Source organism: Notamacropus eugenii, chromosome 3, assembly GCF_028372415.1.
Source record: "Notamacropus eugenii isolate mMacEug1 chromosome 3, mMacEug1.pri_v2, whole genome shotgun sequence".
In the NCBI taxonomy this organism is placed as follows: Eukaryota; Metazoa; Chordata; class Mammalia; order Diprotodontia; family Macropodidae; genus Notamacropus; species Notamacropus eugenii.
Window position 1 is genome coordinate 444,923,524 of NC_092874.1, and position 21,434 is coordinate 444,944,957.

General features: G+C 35.4%; 1 pseudogene; it reads left to right on the plus strand.

Annotated features, from left to right (window-relative positions):
* The window catches only part of LOC140532281 (nucleosome assembly protein 1-like 1), a 51,012-nt pseudogene extending 30,437 nt beyond the window's left edge, over positions 1 to 20,575 (plus strand).
* The last annotated feature ends 859 nt before the right edge of the window (positions 20,576 to 21,434 follow it).

A 21,434-nucleotide genomic window follows, 5' to 3' on the forward strand; every position in this document is an offset into this window, starting at 1 on the left:
TTACACTCTGGTTCTAGAATATCAGGACAGTTTTCCTTGAAAATCTCTTGAAAGATGATGTCTAGGCTCTTTTGTTTGATCATGACTTTTAGGTAGTCCAGTAATTTTTAGATTATCACTCCTGGATCTATTTTCCAGGTCAGTTGTTTTTCCAATGAGCTATTTTGCATTTTTTTTCCATTCTTTTGATTCTGTTTTATAATTTCTTGATTTCTCAGAAAGTCATTAGTTTCCATTTTCTTTTAAGAAATTATTTTTTTCAGTCAACTTTGGGACTTCTTTTTCCATTTGATCCATTCTACTTTTTAAGGCATTCTTCTCCCCATTGGCTTTTTAAATGTCTTTTGCCATTTGGGTTAATCTACTTTTAAGGTGTTATTTTCTTCAGTATTTTTTGGGAATCCTGTTTAGCAAGCTATTGATTTGTTTTTCTTGATTTTCTTTTATCACTCTCATTTCTCTTCCCAATTTTCCCTCTACTTCTCTTACTTGATTTTCAAAATACTTTTTTGAGCTCTTCCATGGCCTGGGACGAATTAATACTTTTCATGGAGCCTTTTGATGTAAGAACTTTGACTTTGTTGTCTTCTTTTCTGATAGCATGTTTTAATATTTGTCACAAAGTAAGATTCTATAGTCTGAGTTTTTTAATTCCATTTGCTCATCTTCCCAGCCAAATATTTCACTGTTTAATTTTTTGACAAGGTAGAATTCTACTTACAGTTGGAGGTGTGTGTGTGTGTGTGTGTGTGTGTGTGTGTGTGTGTGTGTGTGTGTGTGTGCTTGATCCTCCCACTCTCTGTTGGTCCAGAGCTCCATAAGTAGCTGCTGCTGCCCCAGCTGCCACCTCTGCCCCACCTCCTGCTCCAGGGCTGGGGCCAGACCTCAGTTGAACTGAGCTCCTTTCTAATCAGGTCCCACAGGGTTTTCCCACTGACCTTCTATGATGTCTTTGGCATTTGTGGGTTGAGAATTCTGGAAACAATCAGAGCTGCCAGTGATTCAGTTCCCTGAGGCCTGTTCTGGCTCTCTCTGTGCCAGTGTAATCCATGCCTGGACCGTGTTCTGCTCCCAGACCAGTGAAATATACCCTTCCTGTTGCCTTTCCAGGTTGTCTTGGGCAGGAGATTTACTTCACTCTATCATTTTGTGGGTTCTGTAGCTCTAGAATTTGTTTAGAGTGATTTTTACAGGTATTTGGATGGGAGCCCAAGCAAGTCCCTGCTTTTATTCCACCATTTTCTAAAATAATAATCTTTAGAGCTTATATGAGCTACACACAATAAGGAATGTGGACTGGACTTGTAATATGAAGGGTATAAGAAAATTCTTTATGAGGGAACTTCCTTTTACTAACGTAAATCAGATCCTTCTCTTAAAAGTAATACTCCTAGAAAGTTACTTTTAGCAGTGAGAAGTTGAGACTTATCCAAGGTTATGCAGTCAGTATGGGTTAGAGTTGGGACTCCATTCTGGGTATTTCTCACTTCAAGAACATCTCTCTATCCATTATGCCAGGTTGCCTCTCATGTACACATATAAGAGAAGAATATAAAATCAATAAAAATTAAGTACAAATTAATTATTGTGTGGAAAGGGGCACTAACTTTGAGGTAGAGAGTATTAGGTGGATAAGAAAGACTTCATGGAGAATGTGATAAAATATTTGAAGTTATCTAGAGTTTCTAATAGGCAGGGATAAGGAGGAGATACATGGGGATGGGGAGTTGGAGCATTAGCCTGGTAAAAGATATTCTGAGGTTCCTATATATGAAAGGCAAAGATTTGCAATGAAGGAAACAAAGCAAAGGTGAAACACATACACAAACATATACATATATACAAGCACCAAGGAGTTTAAATTCCATTCTAGTATGTACATGAAAAAAAACCACATAATAATTGAAGGATAGAGAGCAAACTATAAGTTTGGTGGTCACTCGTGTAATGCTGCAGGAAATGGCACCTAAGCTGAAGAAGTAATGATTCTAAGAAATGAAAGAGGGGAAGGAACACCTCTAAAGCATAAAGACAGGGGACTGAATGCCAACTTTAAGTAATAGAAAGTAGGAAGTCTTAAGGCCCATTTTCCATCCTTATCTTTTTTGACTTAGCCACATATTTTGACTAAATTTACCAAGCCTTGCTATTCAATGTTTTCCTTTCCCTTGTCTTTTCTGACATTGATTCCTCCTGGCTCTCTTCCTAACTGTTTTCTTAGTCCATAATCTCAGTTTCAGGCCCAAAATGTCTCCCAGTCCTCTTTTCTACATGCTCTTATCTCTCAATTTTGATGATTTCCTGCTTTCTCCCTGTACTCAGGTACCAATGAATTGCTGCATTTTTTTGTCTATGATTCCTTCCAATGAGTTGATGATGACCATGTTTGTAAGAAAAAGAAAACAATGACAATTTTCCCCTCAACTTTCTACTTTATGGTAATCTTCCTCATGACTTTTTCCCTCTAACCTCTTAATTCAATCACCTTCCTTCCCTTCCTTGTGTATTCTCAACAACCTAGAAATGTCTGTTATGTTTTCTATTCTTTGACTTTGTTGCTGTCATGAGTGTTTTTTTTTAATTATCATTCAATATTTTATTGTTCTATCTACATTGGATAAATAGTTGCTATCAATCCTACCCATAAAAAATGGCAGCAGATCTTTTGTGGTGGCCATGAACTGGAAATTGAGGGATGTCCATCAATTGGGAAATAGCTAAATGAGTTGTTATATAAATGTAATGGAATATTCTTGTTCCATAAAAAATGATGAGCAGTAGATGGGCTTCTTAAAGAAAACTCTAAAGACTTATATGAACTGATGATGAGTGAAGCGAGCAGAACCAGGAGAACATTGTACACAATAAAAGCTGCATTGTGTAATGAGTAACTTTGATCAATTTAGCTCTTCTCAGCAAATCTAAGACAACTCCAAACAACTCATGATGTAAAATGTTATCCATATCCAGAAAAAAAGAACTACGGCATCTGAATGCAGATCAAATCATATTATTTGTTCTTTCTCTCTCAATGGTTTCTCCCATTGGTTCTAATTCTTCTTCACAACATGGCTAATGTGAAAATATGTTTATGAATGTATATGGAAAGCCTAAAAAGCAAAACAAAAAAAAGTGGCAGCAGACATGAATACACTGCTACACATGCAGGTACTGCCATCATTCCACTAACCGCAGAAGCTTGCCACATCAACCCTCCTCACCTGAGTATTGTTAGAAGTCACCTCTGAGGCTACATCAGAATCACATCAGAATCTCCTGTTTTTTGGATTTTCCTTTAGGAGGCCAGTAAGGTAAATCATCATGTAGACCAGCAGCCACTTCAGGAATAATGCTTTAACTTTTTTAAAGAACTTGCTCAATGATAATAACCATGTAGCTTCCTCTTTGTGGAGATTTCCCAATTCCCACTTGCATTGGTGGACTAAATACCCAGGTGACAATGAATACTAATAGTCCTCAGGTTTTGGGGTTCAGGTTTCCTAAAGTTTTCTAGTACTGTTGCTCATGAGCCTCCTGGTCTGTTCACCACCAATTGTAAGCCAGGATATATTAGCTTTTATAAAGGTTATATAGTAAGTAGTTTTATCAATGACAGTTAAAAAAAAATCCCACATCTCTTGGGGTGCATTTTCAGCATGCAGATGCAAGTTTTATAGTAAGACTCAGTTTAGTTTTATAAAGCCTGTGTAGGCAAAGGGTGAACACACATCTTCTAGGCACGGAAAGTCCTTTTCTCCCTTCATGTAGTCTTCAAAATATTTCCTTATCTCTAGCTCTCTTCTGGGGCTTCCAGGTCTTAAGTCTTCTTCTGTGGCTTTGTCAATTTCTGAAGTTGCCTTTTATTGATATTTCTCAGTTTTGGTGGTTGACACAACTATTGGGTACTCCAATGGAAAACACTACATATGTCATTCCTGACCCCTGCTAACCCTGGAATATTTCTCCGCAAGCCCTACCTACCTTAACCTCACTTCTTCAAATGATGAGTTCCTCCTAGAGACTCCATTTTGCAGAAGGGCCTAGGTTGGATGCTTTCATTCTCATTCTGGCCTTGTACCTGATTTCAAAACCATGCCTCTAAGCCAGGGACTTTTCACCCTCTTTCCACTCCACCTTGTCCATTTACCGTATTCTCTTTTTCAATTAGAATGTAGTTTACTTAGAGGTGGGAACTGTCTTTGTTTCCACTTGTATTTGTATACCCAATTTGAGGAGAAGGACAAGTAAAGTGGGAGAGAAATAGATAAATACATAGGCAAAGGACAGAGATATAAGTAGAAAGAGAGTAAAAAGGAGAGAGAGAGGAGACAGGGACAGAGAAAGAAAGAAAAATAGATATAGATTGAAGAAATAAAGGAGGGAATGGTGGGGGAAAGAGAGAGAGAGAGAGAGAGAGAGAGAGAGAGAGAGAGAGAGAGAGAGAGAGAAACAGGTTCTCAGCAAACTGTAGAAAATTGTATAGTTGCCAAACATTTCTACAGACTAAGGCAAATGAAAGGCATCTGATGAATGTAAGTTGCACAAACATCATGGTAATGATAATCTAAGAACAATGTTACTTTCTCAGTCACTGTTCTTTTCCCCCTGAATTTTCTGGGAACTCACTTCACCACTCATTGTCCATTTTGCCTTTGTTTTGTGCCATTTTATGTATTAGTTAACTTAATCCTGCAATATATATTGATAGGGATTTTTCACTCCACCAGCACCTACTAAGCATATGGTAGTACTATATAATTACATTGTTTTCAGGCTGTAGTCCAGGCTCTACTGATGAACTTTAATAATACTAGGGCACAAAAGCCAATGAGCTACTCTTAAAAATTTCATAGTTATGTTGACAACATCTATACAAGTGTTATAGAAGGCACAAGCAAGAGATAATTATTAAATCAAAATTTCCTTAAAATTTACTTTGTTAATGGAAAGCAGAAGTAGTAAGTGACTGAGAAAGTGGTAAATTCCCTCTTATAGAAGGCCTTTGGGGACAAGGGATATAACCACATATTGGTGAAAGTTTAGAGAGAATTCTTCTTCAGGTATGAGCTGGAAGGATGATTTGAACTAATAATTGCCTCTTGGCTACCAGATAAAGGTAGATCCATTACTGAAGGCTCATGGGACACATTTTTATGAATGGAAATCTATAGAATATACTTGATCCTTAGGGTAACTATTTCCCTCTGATGGACCCTATCTGCAAAATTGTGGGGGCAAGCCCAAGTTGGCAAGAATAACTTGTGGGGGGTGCTATATCTATTTGAATGAGTGAGTGAAAAAAAATGATTAAAAAGAATATATTTTTCCAAGGATTTCCCATTCTAATGAGAGACAAAACACATAAGAATATTTCTACTGCAAGTCATGGGGTTCCCTCTTTCTGCTTCCTTCCATCTCCATTCATTGAACCATTTGATGGTGATTGGAACTTTGGTATTTTGGTGGTGAAATCTTTGTTTTCTTATTATTCAGTAGTTATGACTACTGAGGAGATAGAGCCTACAAAACTAAAAGTAGTACAAATGTTCACAAGAATGTAAAATATGATCCTTGGGGTTAGTTAGATTTAGGGACTGTTGTCTGGGAAGGAGGTAGTAATAAATATATTCTGTAGAACACATGGGATACATATCTATAAGTGGCAGTTGGTTTTGGTGGTAGGTGAGGTGTTAGTTTGCTTTTGTACAAAGTTTCTTTCTGGGGATGATTGTGGGAAATAGCTTCAAATAAAAATAATAATAATCGGTGGTCTGATGGGCATTATTTTTCCTAGTGCTTTGGAGCATAGGGTTGTGGACTCATTCCATTGAGGTTGGAGGGGAAATGATGGTAGTTTGATAGGTAACTAATCCTACTTCCTATATATTATTTAAGATACCTTGTTTTCTTTTCTTCAGCTAGTCCTGCTTTCTTGCCTCTTTGCTGGCAGGTGGTTTAGAGTTGTTGCTAGTGTTAGGTATGTGTGTGTGTGTGTGTGTGTGTGTGTGTGTGTGTGTGTGTGTGTGTGTGTAAATTGTAGGTGTGTTCACAAAAGATGATTCCTTGAATGATGCCCATAGAGAAAGGCTGGTAGCTGTTAGAGTGATCTGGGGGAGGGGGGGGGGAGGATAGAAAGCTGTCCTTAAATCTTGCTTGGATGTAGCCAGCAATTGCTCAGAAGGACATTTCTATGGTAGATGGAATTGCAATCTCTTCTCCACAAACGTTAATCCCCTTGATGATGGTTATAGCAGCAAGCTAAAAGCTACTCTCATAGTGGTGGTTTCTTTCTTTTCTTCTCTAATGATTCTCTGAACACTGGACCACATCACTGAAAATGGACAAGTGTGTCTACAGAATATTATCAAGGTAAACATGGGTATTATCCTCTATGTTATTGCGGCATTTGCAGGTCAAATGTTCTGAATTTCTAGTCATCAATAATCTTCATCTTTGTTCATGAAGACACCTGATAAGATAACTGATACAGTGGCAAGTTGTGTATGCAAGGACTTGGTTCAACTCTCCTTTTATTGCTTTTCTATAAAACCAGATAACATGGATGAATCCTATTAACCCATGAGTGGAGTATTTTTAGTTCTCCAAAAGCATATAAGAATGAAAGTGAAGAATGAAGAGAATGCTAGGACTGAAGTCTTGCATATCTGGCTTTTAATATTGTTTCTGACACTATGCGACCTTGGGCAAGTCCCTGAACATCTCTAATCTGCAATTTCCTCATCTGTAAAATGGTGATAGGAGTAGAATTTACCTCAGGATTGTTCTGAGGACTCAATGAGGCATTATAAAGAAAGCCCTCCTTCCAACCCCCCCCCCCAAAAGATCTTTGCTTGGAATTGAATCAGTTTAAGTAGCTCTGGGGGGAGGGGGAACTCCTTATATCTAGGGGGGCTAGCAAACAAGCCAAATAGACTTCGAGAGTTTCCTGGGACACTCAAAAGTGAAGTCACATCTCCAGATCAACAGATTCAGTATTTGTCTGAAGTGGAATATAAATCCAGGACATCCAGACTTTCAAACCAGCTCACTAGCCACTGAACATACTTTCTATCACTATATAAAATAGTAATAAACCAAATTAAATTAAATTTGAAATTCGTAGCAAAAGCAATAAAACTTGTTTTTGCAAATGAGTTTTTATTACATGTTCCTCTGATTACATATTCAGGAAAAAATGAAAATACAGATTCTCAAAAGGCATGTGTTATGGCACCACAGTAATTATTGTTTAGGGAAAGTGTTTGTTTAGGAAATGTGACTCTTTTAAAAAACTCCATCCTTTTTTTCATTCTTTTGCAAAGAAAAAAAAACATGCCTTGATTTTTGGTAACACCATATGAAAATGCACAGAGGTACCTTTGGTATTCATACCAGCCTTGATATATGAATCTCTGCCACATTTAAAAGATGAGACTTGGAGAATTTCATTAAAAGCCCCACTGTAAACTCCCAATGACACTTCGTGTATTTGAGAGTGAATTGCAGGCGGATGCTACTGAAGTGCAAAATCATTCCATAAATTATCTATGGAAGTGGAAAAGCAGATGAATTCTCAGTCGTGAGTTATTTTTAGAAGCTCTGACTATCTACAATCTTGTGTATCACCCTTCCTGAAACAATGGATATAAATTAAATTAAAATAAATCCAAGTGTACTATGGTTGTGTTTTCTAATAGCTATCCAACAATTGTCTTCTATATTTGACACTCTTTTTCAAAAGAGAAAGAAAACTTAGTACTTTTAACCCCATAATTTCTAAGGACATGAAATAACATTTACATTAAACTAATAAGGATGCCAATGTTTGAATTTAATTACGTGATTTCACATATACATGTGTTTTTACCTATAGTGTATTTATCTCTCATTGGAATCATATGGTTAAATAAAAGCTTTGAATATTAAGTACAGACTTGCGTGTATTCACAGGTATATTTTAAAAAGTGATTTACACATTCACATTCTCATGCTTTTGCACTTTTAACACACTGTACCAAACAATTCAAGGTTGACTTGTTATATTCTTTACTATCCTGTGACACCAAAGTGCAACGTAAATATAGAAGAAGCTGCTCGCAAAACAGAAGTACATTTTCTTTAAATTTTTAGTTAAAAACTATTTTTTCTTCCTTTTGCCTTCATCAAAGACCAAGAAGTAAATGAAATGGATACTCTATGAGCAAATCATCACTGCTTTCCTAATCCCTTTGAGAGAGTCCGCTAGTACTCTGTTGCACCTCATTGCAAAATTACAGGAAGAAGAAATTATCCTCTCAGATCCCTAGGCATTGTGACAGTCACAAGACTAAAGATTCATCTGGTGTGGGGGGCAGCAGAAATGCAAGGTTTAGTCTTTTCTGGCTTTGAAAGTGGTACACAGTTAGACAGATATAACTAGAAACCACACAGTGAGCTGATGATGGAACTTTTTATCTTAATGTCTGGTGGCATTTAGTAACCTTCCAGTAGAAAATGAGCTCTGTGAATGCAAGGATTTTTTTTATTATTATTAATTTCACATCGCCTGACACTGAGAAAAAAGTATATTATGTAATTAAAATTCATGTTGAATGAAATTAAAATAAAATAAATAGGTGACAGCACTCAGCTGGAGCTAGGAAGTCTTGAGCTCAATTCTGCCTCAGAGAATTATTAGTTATGTGATCATTGTATGAGTCACTTAAGTTCTATGTTACAGTTTCCTCATTTGAAATATGTGAAAAAATATAGCATTTATATCACTGGGTTGTGGGGTGAGTCAAAATAGATAACATTTGCAAAGAGTTTTTACAAACTTTATAGCATTATATAAATTTTAACTAGTAAGAAGTAGCTAGATGGCACAGTGGCTGCAGTTCAGCCATGCAGTCGGGAAGATCTACATAAAAATTCTATTTCACACTCTTATTAGTTGTGTGACTTTGGGCAAATCACTTTGCTAATGTGGACCTCAGTTTCCTCATTTGAAAAAAATGAGTATGATAAAACACTCTCCTCTCAAGGTTGCTGTGAAGATAAAATGAGTTAATATTTATAAAGCTCTTTGTAAACCTTGAAGTGTTATATAAATGCAAGACAATAATAACTATTCTTCTTAGGATAGCAACCACAGTGCCAAATATAGACTGCAAATAATTCAAAGAAAGAAAGGTTCATATATTCACAAAAAATGTAGCATAAATTTTTGTATTAATAAAAACTGGAAGAAGAGTGGGTGGCAATAAAATGTGATATGAATAAGCAAACGGTGATGAATTTGAATTAATGGAATATTACAGTGCCATAAATAATTAGGGAAGCAATAGATTCAAAGAAACATTCAGTGACTTTGAAGAGATGATGGAGGGGCAAACAAGCAGAACCTGCAGAATGATATGTGCAATGATTACCTTTATGTCCATAAAGCATTTTAAAATATCTATCAATTATCATTTCCTAAACAGAAGCAAATGAGATTCTTTCTCTAGAAAAAATAATTCATGTCAATCGTAATGTAATTATAAATACCAATTATAAAAGGCAACTGAACTTAGACTGAGTGAATCAACCAATACTGATTCCAGAAAAGAGAAGATAAATACTCTTCTCTCCCTTTGGAAGAGAATCGGGTTACGGTGGGTACAGAATGACACATACGCTGTCAGACAAGTTTCTGGGGCAAGCAGATTTTGTTTAACTGCCTTTCTGTTTCAAAAATATTTAATGAAGGGCTAGAGGAATAACATCTGAGATATACAACATGTCAATAAAAGTTTTAGAATTAAAAAAAAGAAATTTAAAGTAAGAAATATGTCAAATAGTTCCTGGCACCATTCTTACTATTTCAATTCTCTTCCGTCATATTTGACCATTTGCTCCTACTACTATAGACAGATTGAGTGCTATCCTAAATTCAGCATGTTTCCATACTCTCTCAGCTTGTACACGTTGTTAACTGTTACCTAAAAGTATTCATGTTTATAGTTACTGAGTTCCAATCTACTTCCTACGTCAGGAATGAAAAGATGACATTTCTTGCACATTAAGATAAACAGTGCATTTCTTCCATCACTTCAGGGAATATGTTCGTCAAGTATGATGGTTTTTGCAGTTCACTGTTTATAATATTAATAGCTAAGCAATAAGAAGGGTACTATTGAACTGTCAGGAATGATTTGTTACCAGATGTTAGCATAATTTGCCAGCTGTCAAATTTTAATAATTTTTATTTGCCTAAAATGTGACACTCAACTTTCATGGTAAATCAAGACATAGAGCAGAACTTATTTGATGTTACAGCAACTGAGCAAAAGTGTGTATGGGCTGTGATTGATCTCTCAGTTTGAGATGAATATGCATTTGATACACTCATTTTAGACAATGTGGTTTTTGTAGACATCAATTGGTAAGCAGACATTGTATTGGTATCTGATGGAATTCTATGTGATCCCTCAGTAGCTATAAGCTGCCTGAAACAAAATCCAAGTACAATCTTAATTTGCTTTGAGGCTTCTGTTTCAATTTATTTACTCCTCAAAAAGCACTATTCATAAGAAAATCATGAATCTATTCAAGGAATAATGGTATCCAATTTAATAATTCAATAGACGATGAATCTGGGATCTCACCAATAAGAATATTCCTTTCAATAATATAGACAGACATCTAGCCATGTCTTCTCATCCAGTGTGACTCATCTCAACTCCCCCCAAAATTACACTGGTGTTCTAACTAATGTTTTATGCATATTAGTCTAGTGCTCTTGATAATGCATAGATACTAGAAAAGCAAAAGTATTTTTATTTCTTTCTGTTGGCATAAAACTAGTCTACTTTCACTTCCTGTCTTTCTGATGATGTCCACAATTTCATTTGGCAAAAAGTATCCCATTCATTTCTCTTTAGGAAATGATAACTGATACATATTTTAAAAAGTACTTCTCAGGTATAAAGTACACAACTCACTTTTATCCCATCTCAGTTTCAGAATTTTTTTTTTTTAACTTTAACTATATCACCACCACTATTTGCCCCTCTCTTTATGGTACAGCCATCTTAAAATCCAATATGAAAAGGATTATTTTCATGCTTTTTAACACATGTACAAAAGGGAATCTTATGCAATGTTTTGTAACTCCAACAGCCAATTAATTTGGTGGGAAGAAGAGGAAGCAGAAGAAGAAGGTCATCATCATCATCACGTTTAATTGGCTTCTTAACCTCAAAGAGTCATTCTGGACTTATTGATAGAAACCTGACCTCAGAATCAATAAGACCAGGGTTTAAATTCTAATTCTGATATATACTGTCTCTATGACCCTTCCTCTATGTGTTTTTCTTTCCTGAACATTGTCAATAGTGGCAAATAAAAGAAATATATGCAAAAGCCTGCCTTATGAGATGTCAAAAAATCAAAGATCTCTCTCTCTCTCTCTCTCTCTCTCTCTCTTTCTCTCTCTCTCTCTCTCTCTCTCTCTCTCTCTCTCTCTCTCTCTCTCTCTCTCTCTCTCTCTCTCTCTCTCTCTCCAGTCAGTAGTATTTTTCTTGGGTACTCTGTATTGGAAAATTGTACTGGAAAAGAGGAGTTGATATTAAGTTTAAGAGAGATATTAATTATGACTAGACTAGTTGATAACTGCTCCCACTTTGAAGCTTTATCCTGAACTCAAAGATGGTTCATTGACGTGAAACCTCCCCCTCTTTCCCTCCCCCCTGCCAATATCTGGCAAAGCAAATGCAAGTGTTAACTGCTGTCCATATTTATTTTTAATCTTTCTATACAGTTCAAAATTACATATTTGACCATTTAGTCTTCAAGATTTCTTTCAACTGTCTAGATTCCCTAGATGCAAAGGCATGTAAATAGACTCACTTCTCTCCTCCACACCAACTTTCTTTCAAATATTTTGTGGACAGGCATATTCTGAGCTCACAGAGATTATAGTGGTATATAAGTGTTGTCATTAACTTACTTAATGAGCAAATGAATTAACCTGTCTGACATTCAGTTTACTCATTAATACAATGAATAGAATATACATTACACGTGCTTCAAGGACTTCTTTATCTTATAGTAGCATATTCCAAGAATGATAGTAATGATAATAATGACAATAATAATACTCAGAGCAGCAACATAAGTAATGTATGGATCTAAGGAAGCATGTCTACTCTGGTCCTTTTAACTTCAAATACAATGTTTTTCAATATGTCACTTGATTTTAGAAAATTGAACAAAAATCCTGGTAAATCCAGTTTTCAAGGCAATATTGTGATTTTGAGAGGATAGAGATCCTGCATTTCTCTGTTAGAAGTTGCTGGTGGAAAGAGAAGACTGTGCCATAGCAAAATGAGCACTGACAAAAGAATAAACTCAAGCCTTGGAATGATTTAGCAGAAGAATTGAACCTGGAAGAAATTGTTTGGATAATGTAGAGTAGAGTTGAAATATGAAATGTCTACTCTCAGTGCCTGCAAATACTTCATGTTTTCATGGTTTGAACTATCTTCTTCTTTACAAGGACATTACAAAACATGCAAGTTATTGGATCCTTTTTAATAAACATTTTATGTTAATTATACTTGCGAGTATCTTTGAAGTAAACATTCCTTTTGAGTGAGGAATATCGATAACTGTCCATCCATCCTGGAGTGATCTTACAAATTAAGTTTTTTCTTTAACCTTCATCTTTGGGGAGACCACAGACGTGAAACAAATTAATTTTTTAGATATTTTTTAATCCCCTGAGATGTTAGGGCATTGAAATCGTTAGTGCAAGAACATGAGGAAAAGAGAATGACCATTTTTAAGTTGGCAAACTTGCAGGAACTCAACCTAGAGACCCAAAACAGTGATTCTTATCATTAGAAAAAAAGCACTATAGTTCCATTGAAAGAACTTGGCATTGGAAATCATAAAACCTGGATTGGTGTTTCAGCTCTGCACTTAATCAAATGTATGGCATTTTATTACAAGCTTCTAGTTGTAGAGTTTAGAGGGATTTTATAGTTTATCTTATCTAATATTCCCTCTCCTTTTGTAGATGTGGGAATGAGGCGGTTCAGAGAGTCATGTCTTTCCCAATGACAGACAAGAAGTGCATTCCCTCACCCAGTCATAGCACTGTTAAGTTACCACACCTCTGCTTTCTATTTCTAGTGTGCCTCATTGTCTTGTTGTGTTCCAATCTTAGAAAGCAAGCTCTTTGAAGATAGACACTCTTTTTTTGCCTGTATTTTGTTCCTCAAAATTTAATTCAGCACCTAGATCCTAGTAAATGCTTAATAAATGTGATTTCATTCATTCATTTCTTGATCTTTCTTGGCCAATGTTTCTTCATATTTCATTAAAAGGGTTAGAGCATATGATTTCTAAAATCTCTTCTATCCTTTTCCATTCCATTGCATTCTGTTTCTATCATCCTCTACCTTATGTGTAAAGACCAGGAAAGGGAGTTAGGCATATGTAGATATTTAGAAGAGGAAAATTTAATTTTCCCATTTTTCCCCCTTTAGAGAAGAACTGCAGATCTAAATGTTATTATCTTATATAGCTTCCAATAATCTACTCTAAAAATCTGAATAGAAGAGTGTCAAATGATTTTACATTGAAGTATATGTTATGACCAGGTTGTAAAGATATACACAAATGAATTTATTTTTTAAAAGACCAAATTAATTCCAATAAATAGCTATCATATACTTATATATGCATAGAATTTGTCGCCTTTAAATTTTCTCTCCAAGAGGAGAGATTATTTCTTCTTGTGTTTTAATCCTTGCACTTAGCACACTACTTAGCACATAACAGATGATAATTAAATGCTTGTTCTTTGATTATTTGTGAAAAGAACAACGTATAACCCAGTTGAATTCAAATGACCAACACTGATTGTATTCCGTGATTCCCAAAATTATTTGGTATCTTTTTTTAGGGGAACTCAGTTTATGTTACCACTGTATTAAAACCACTTCAATCAAACAAGTTTATCTTGGTTGACTAATGGGAAGAAAATTCAGAAAGTATAACATTCAGCTCAATACTCTTGCCAAAGACAACGGATGTATAACAACAATAACCATTGCAAACATCAACTGCTTGTCTGATGCTTGGGTAGTGGAGGAGAGAACAAGTATTTATTAGTCACCTAATATATGGCAGATAGTGGGCTGAACACTTCATAAATATTATCTTGTTCAATCCTCACAACAGCTCTGTGAGGTACATTCTTTTAGAATCCGCGTTTTTACAGTTGAGGAAACTGAGGCAGACAGAAAATTAGAGACTTAGGTAGGGTCACACAATCAGTGTCTGCAGCTAGGTTTGAATACAGAGCTTTCTGTTCCAGGCTTAACTCTCTATTTATGCCATCTCACTGTGATTTAACTAGTGTAGGACATTTCCACTATGGAAACTGACATTTTCTCTACTTCTGCAGATTAGCAAATAATTTATAACTTTTGGTCATCTTTCTTAACTTTCCTGGGGTAACACAGTCAGTACATGTCAGAAATGGGATTTAAATTCTGGTCTTCCTATATTTGAGACCAGTTCTCTGTCTGCCATGATGCCTGAGGATGCTGACTTTTATGATGAGTATGTATATGTGTGTGTATGTGTGTGTGTGTGTGTGTGTGTGTGTGTGTGTGTGTGTGAATTTGTTTCTGGCAATACCTCTATTTGATTAAGCACTCAGTCAGAATGGTACAACTATTTCCATGTCTAAGAAATAGATGGGAAGACAGAGAGCTGTGCTCTTATTCATTTCATAGATTTGCTTGGAGTTGAGGAGAGCAGAGTAAGTGATACTTCATATACTGATACCATAAACAGACAAGGTAGGCTGGGGAAAATCTGAAATACCAAAACTTTATATGGTAGATACGTAAGCAGACATGAAATGGACTGACTAGATAAATGTGTTATTTGATAATACTGTATTAAGTCAAAATTACAAACAGATCTTACTGTTTGTGCAGGGACAGCTAGATGGTACAGTGAATAGAGCAGTGCCGCTGGAGTCAGGAAGATCAGAGTTCAAATCTGTCCTCAGGCCTTTATTAGCTATGTAACCCTGGGCAATTCACTTAACTACGTTTGCCTGTTTCCTCACCTGTAAAATGAGCTGGAAAAGGAAATGGCAAACTATTCCAGTATCTTTGTCAAGAAAACCCCAAAATGGGATCACAAAGAGTTGGACACAATTGAATTGACTGAACACAACTTGCTTTTTATAGGACAGGGCTTTCCAATTCCTTTCTTTATTTCCACCTTCCTTCCTTCCTTCCTTCCTTCCTTCCTTCCTTCCTTCCTTCCTTCCTTCCTTCCTTCCTTCCTTTCTTTTATTGTAATATGACCTTCAGATCCAAATCGCAAACAATTATGTGGGAGAATTATTATTTCCTCCATTAAGCTAGATTTCATGAAACAAGAGTGCACAGAAATCAAGAAGTTCCTAAAATTCTTTAGAGAGAAAAATTGAAAAAATTTCACGGAAAATTGTCATTTGACACACAAACTACAGTACTGATAGTAATAGCAATCATAACATTAATCTCAAAAGACTTTGAAAAAGAAAAGATAGGCATGCTTAGGGATTTTGATATGATATTTATGTTGGTTGGCATGAATTAAATAGAAAATCAATAATAACAAAGCTGAGTAATTAAAATAAAATCAGCTATTTGCTCTACTTGCTATGAACAAATGAATTCTCCTGTAATATGTTACATCAATTTTAAAATCATTTCAGGGTGTGAAAATAAGAATATGTATTTTGACCATTTTTATGCTAAGGACCATAAGAGGAAAGGTGCCTGTAAATGAGTACACTTGAGGACTGACATCAAACAAAATCTTGGCAGAATTACCTTGAGAAAAAGTTGAAGAAGAGTAGAAAAATAACTTACATGATATCTTATCTATTTACTACTATACACAGAATGTTTGAACGGCATGTTGAAAAGTTAAAATTAAGTACAATAATAATAAGAACTATTAGGAATGGAATTCAGAAACAAAAGTATAGTAAAAATTATAGGATCTCTTAGTGAAAGAAAAAGTCACAGGTTCAGTGGTGACATAATGAGTAAAAGTAATGCAAACAATAATAAGAATTGTTAGTATTTATATAGCATGTCCATGATTACAAAGCCCTTCACAAATAATATTTCATTTTACCTTCAAAATGCACTGGGAGGTAAGTGATATTGTTATTCCCATTTTACAGATTGAAAAACTGAGGTAGAGAAAAATTAAATGAATTGACCAACATCACAAAGCAATAACAATAAACAAGTGTACAGGAGAAAAAAAAACATCATAGAAATTTCTGGTCACCTGTACTATTGAAAGAAATGCAACATAATGAAATGCTGATTGAATTTACCCCCTCCACACACACAGACTCACGCAAACAATATAATTAATGAAAGAAAAGCTAAATCACAGGAAATAACTAATTTTACTGCTAAATGTAAAGTAGGAGGGCCAGATCTGTGATATAATTAATAGCTTTTGAATGACTTACTTTATACTTTCCCAACTTACTTTGGACACAGGTTGATCCTCCCCCAAGAAAAGGAATTACATCTCTATAATCAAAAGATGTAAGGACTAGAAACTCCTCCACATACAGTGAACTTCTTTGTTTTTATACATTCTACAAAGTATTCTCAAGTTGCATCATTCAGAAATTCTTTAATCATTTAAAAGAAAATATGATTTTAGAGGAAAATAAAAAGGTATGTCCAAATTATAGCTCTATAACAATAATTATTGAATGTGTCTCTTGAGGGCAATGTAACATTTACACTGAATATACTTATTTATTTTTTAAGAAACCATTGTCTCATTTCCATTTCGTGGCTTACTTGTGTAACACAAATAAATGCAATAGATCCAAGTATAATATGAAAAATATAATATTTCATGTCCCCATGGAAAAAAAAGCCTTCTTAAAACATGCTGTTCTCTCAATGATGTCAATAAAATGGATATAATTGATCAATTTCATGCCCTTATACACAACCTTCATCTGTTTCTAAGGAGAATTAAATTCCTGATATCATCATATCAAAACATTTTTCAGGAAAACAATTTAAGCCTTTTATTATTCAGCTTAATCTCAAATTCATTTACCCTTTTTCTAAGTAAAATGTAGTATTGCTTCCTAATTAAAGCAAAAGACAGAGCAAGACAATATACTAAATGACTACATATGTGAATGAAATAAATTCAGACAACTCTAACAAAATACATTTAAGAAACAGAGACTTCAAGAGGTGGAATTAATAAGATGGCAGGGTAGAGAATGGACTCAGTTGAACCTTCCCAACATTTCCCTCCCACCAATTTTTAAATAGTTTTTCGAATTAAATTCTGTAGTGGCAAAGCACAAAAATGATTAGAGTGAGACACTTCTTCAAGCTGAAGACAACTTAGGAGGGGGAAAAGAGAGATCTGTGACACAAAAGAGGAACCTGACTCAGAGCCCATGTTTATGAAACTCATGTTAGACTAGGTGGTGGCAAAAGCAATGGCAGCTTCAAGAACTCTCAATCCAGATATGATAACAGGCCCTGGGAACTTGTCAAAAACAGATTACAGGGCACTCATGTATTAGCACCGAATGTAGGAAAAGACACTGACAAATTGTGTATATACCTACTCCTCGGGATCCAGGGTAAAGAGCATTTTCAGTCAAGAAGGGGTCCTGAGGAGATCACTTTAGGTCACAAAAGATAAGGGTCCTTGAGTAACAGTATACTTCCCAGTGCTGAAGGAGCAGGGGCTATGAAGAGTGGTTTGGATAGCCATATCAAGGGATTAAGGCCCCCTTCCTGAGTAAAGACCACAGTCCAGACCAGGAAGCAAGGACCACAACTCTCTCCAGATCATACTGTTTTCAGACACTGAGAACTTCTAGACCCCCAGAACTAACTCTGAATACAGAAATATGAAAAAAGAATGAAGCTTGAAACATGACTCTCACACCTCATGCTAGGAACAAAAATTAACTTTACCATAAATTTGAAAATCAAGAAATAGAATGGAAAAATAAGCAATGAACAATGACAACAAAGAACTTTACCATAAGAATCTGCTATGGTGACAGGGAAGATCAAGACACACTCAGGAGAAGACAATGAAGTCAAAACCTCTAGAAGAAAATCATTGAAGAAAAATGTGAATTGGACACAAGTATAAAAAGAATTCTTAGGAGAGATAAAAATAATTTCAAAACAAATAGAGAAAAATAGATCTAAAAATGAAAGCAAAGGAAGAAAATTATGAAAACACAAATAACAACTTTATAAAATACCTTAAAATAATAGAAAACAATAGCTTAAAAAAGGAATTGACCAGAGTCAGCTAAATGGTGCAGTGAATAGATCACTGGCCCTGAAATCAGGAGGAACTGAGGTAAAATCTGGCCTCAGACACTTGAAATTTACTAGCTGTATGACCTTAGGAAAGTCACTTAATCCCAATTGCCTTGACTGCCCCCTCAAAAAAGAAAATTGATAATAATAAAAAAAAACGAATTGGCCACATTGAAAAAGAGGTACAAAAGCACACAGAAGAAAATAATTCCTCAAAAACTGGAATTGGCCAAGTGGATGTTAATTACTTCAGGATACATTAAGAAACAATGAAAAAATTCAAAAGAATGAAAAATAAATAGAAGAAAGTATGAAATAATCTCATTGGAAAAAAGAGCTGAACTGAAATACAGATTGAGGAGAGATGATACAAGAATTATTGTACTACCTGAAAGCCATTTAAAAAAAATAAATTTGTTTTGAAAGGGCTGAGGCATCAGCTTTCAAGGAATTATCAAAGAAAATTGCTCCAATATCCTAGAATCAGAAGGTGAAATTGAGATCGAAAGGAAACATATTAGCACCTCAAATAGATGTCAAAATGAAAATTATCAGAAATATTATGGATGTCTAGAGCTCTCAGGTCAAAGAGAAAGTTTTACAAGTATAAAGAAGGAAAAGATTTAAATAATGTAGAGGCACAATAAAGATCACTCAAGATCATTCACAATGTAGCAACTACCATTGGAAAAGAGTAGAAGGCTTAGACTATAAAATTCTGAAAGGCAAAAGAATTCATGTCACAACCAAGAGTAACCTACACAGTGAAATCAAGTATATTCCATGAAGGGAAAACATGGATTTTTAAAAAAAATAGAGGACTTTTCCAAGCATTACTGATGAAAGGACCAGAGGTGAATAGAAAATTTGATTTTCAAAAAGAAGGCTTTAGCCTGCCACTGCCAGGGCCATCACCCTGAGTGACAGTCTATGCAGCTCTGGCTACTTGGTCTCTGCATAAGCTGCAGATCTCAAATATTGAGAGATCTTACAACGTGGTGGAAATTTACACCAAAGAAACTGAAGTTGGCCAACAGGATATAGAAGGTGTTGGAGAAGTGGAAGAAGAAGAAACTGGTGAAGATGCAAACAGCAAAGCATGTCAGTTGACTGTTCAGATGATGCAGAACTCTCACATTCTTATAACTCTTCAAGAAAGATTGGAGGTTTATAGGGAACATCAACTGGATACACTGAAAGCTTGCTAAAAGTAGTCAAGCAACATGTGAATGCCCTCAAAAACATTCAGGTGAAATGACACAGATAGAAGCCAAATTCTTTGAGGAAGTTCATGCTTTTAAAAGAAAGCATGAAGTTCTTTACCAGCCACTTTGTGATAAGAGAAGTAAAATCATCAGTGCAATTTATGAACTCACAGAGGAAGAATGTGAATGGAAACAAGATGATGATGAAGAGATCTCAGGAATGAAAGAGAAGGTTAATTTTGAAGGGGAGAAAAAAAAAAGATGAAGATGAAAGAAGACTCTAAAGAAATTCCCGAATTTTGGCTGACTGTTTTTAAAAATGTTGACTTGCTCAGTGATATGGTTCAGGAACATGATGAACCTATTCTGAAGCACTTGAAAGTGAAGTTCTCAGATATTGGGCAATTTATGAGTTTTACATTCAAATTTCACTTTGAACCCAATGAATACTTCACAAATGAGGTATTGACAAAGAAATATCACACGTGGTCAGAGCCAGATGATCTTGATCCCTTCTCCTTTTATGGAACAGAAATTATGAGTTGCACAGGGCGTCAGGTAGATTGGAAAAATGTCACTTTGAAAACTATCAGGAAGAAACAGAAATACAAGGAATGTGGGACTGTTCTAATTGTGACAAAAACATTTTCCAATGATTTTTTCTTCAATATCTTTTCTCCTCCTGAAGTTCCTGAGAGTAAAAATCTGGATGATGATACAGAAGCTATCCTTCCAACAGACTTCAAAATTGGTCACTTTTTACATGAGTGTATAGTCCTGAGATCAGTATTATACTTCACAGGAGAAGCTGTGGAAGCCGATGATGATGATGACGACGACGACGATGACGACGACGACAAGGACGATCATGATTATGAAGAAGGGAAAGAGGCTGATAACGAGGAAAGAGAAGAAGAAATTGATGAGGAAAATGATGCAGTATATCATCTGGAGAAAGATCCAAACCCAGCCAAGAGCAAGCAGTAGTTAACATTGCGTGTTGTGGCCTTGAGGGTTACTGCACTGACCCAGTCTAAACAAAACTAGTAGTTACTTACAGCCTTATGTTTTGTATTTTCTTGGTAGAATCAAGTAAACAAGTCTTGATAAAAAAGGGAAAAAAAGAATGCATAAGAACCAGTTCAAACTATAGGTTCGTTCTACATAGCATTTTAATAGTATACTTTCAGCCAGATATGTAGAACACAGTGAATCCCATAATGCATGCCCATTACCACATAGCATGGTTCTTGTGAAGTCTTTTGTCGTGAAGCTATTAGACTGCAGCTGCAAATATCATCCAGATAGTTATTTGAGAACAATATTGGTTTAGAAAAAAGAAATCCTTCTGAAGAATCAACCACAGTATTTTTCCAGCACAGTAGGTAATTGAATGGGTTTAAGTCTGCTTGCACCAGCTGTGCCTTCATTACTTTGTTAGAGAAATGCAGTAACTTGTGCTAACTAGGAGACAAAGTATTTTGAAATTTGATGTAAGAGACTAGTAAACAGTTAAGAATTTCCAGTAAGACCACATCTAATGTTCTTAACCATCTCCTTGTTTATGGATTTTTGTATTTTAATGTGACATAGTGATCTACGAAGAAACTTAGTCATCCCATCAGGGTTAGTTTACCACTGGTATGTGAATAAAACCTAGTATTTTCAGGGCAAAAAAAGACTTCAGAAAAGCATAAAAATGTAAGCATGAAAGAAAAGTCATAAAGGACTAAATAAACAAAGCCATTTACCTCTCTCTATGGAAAGATAATACCTGTAGCTTCTAACAACTTTATCATCAATAAGGCAGTTAGAAGGATTTGACATAGAAAGTGGGCAAAGGGGT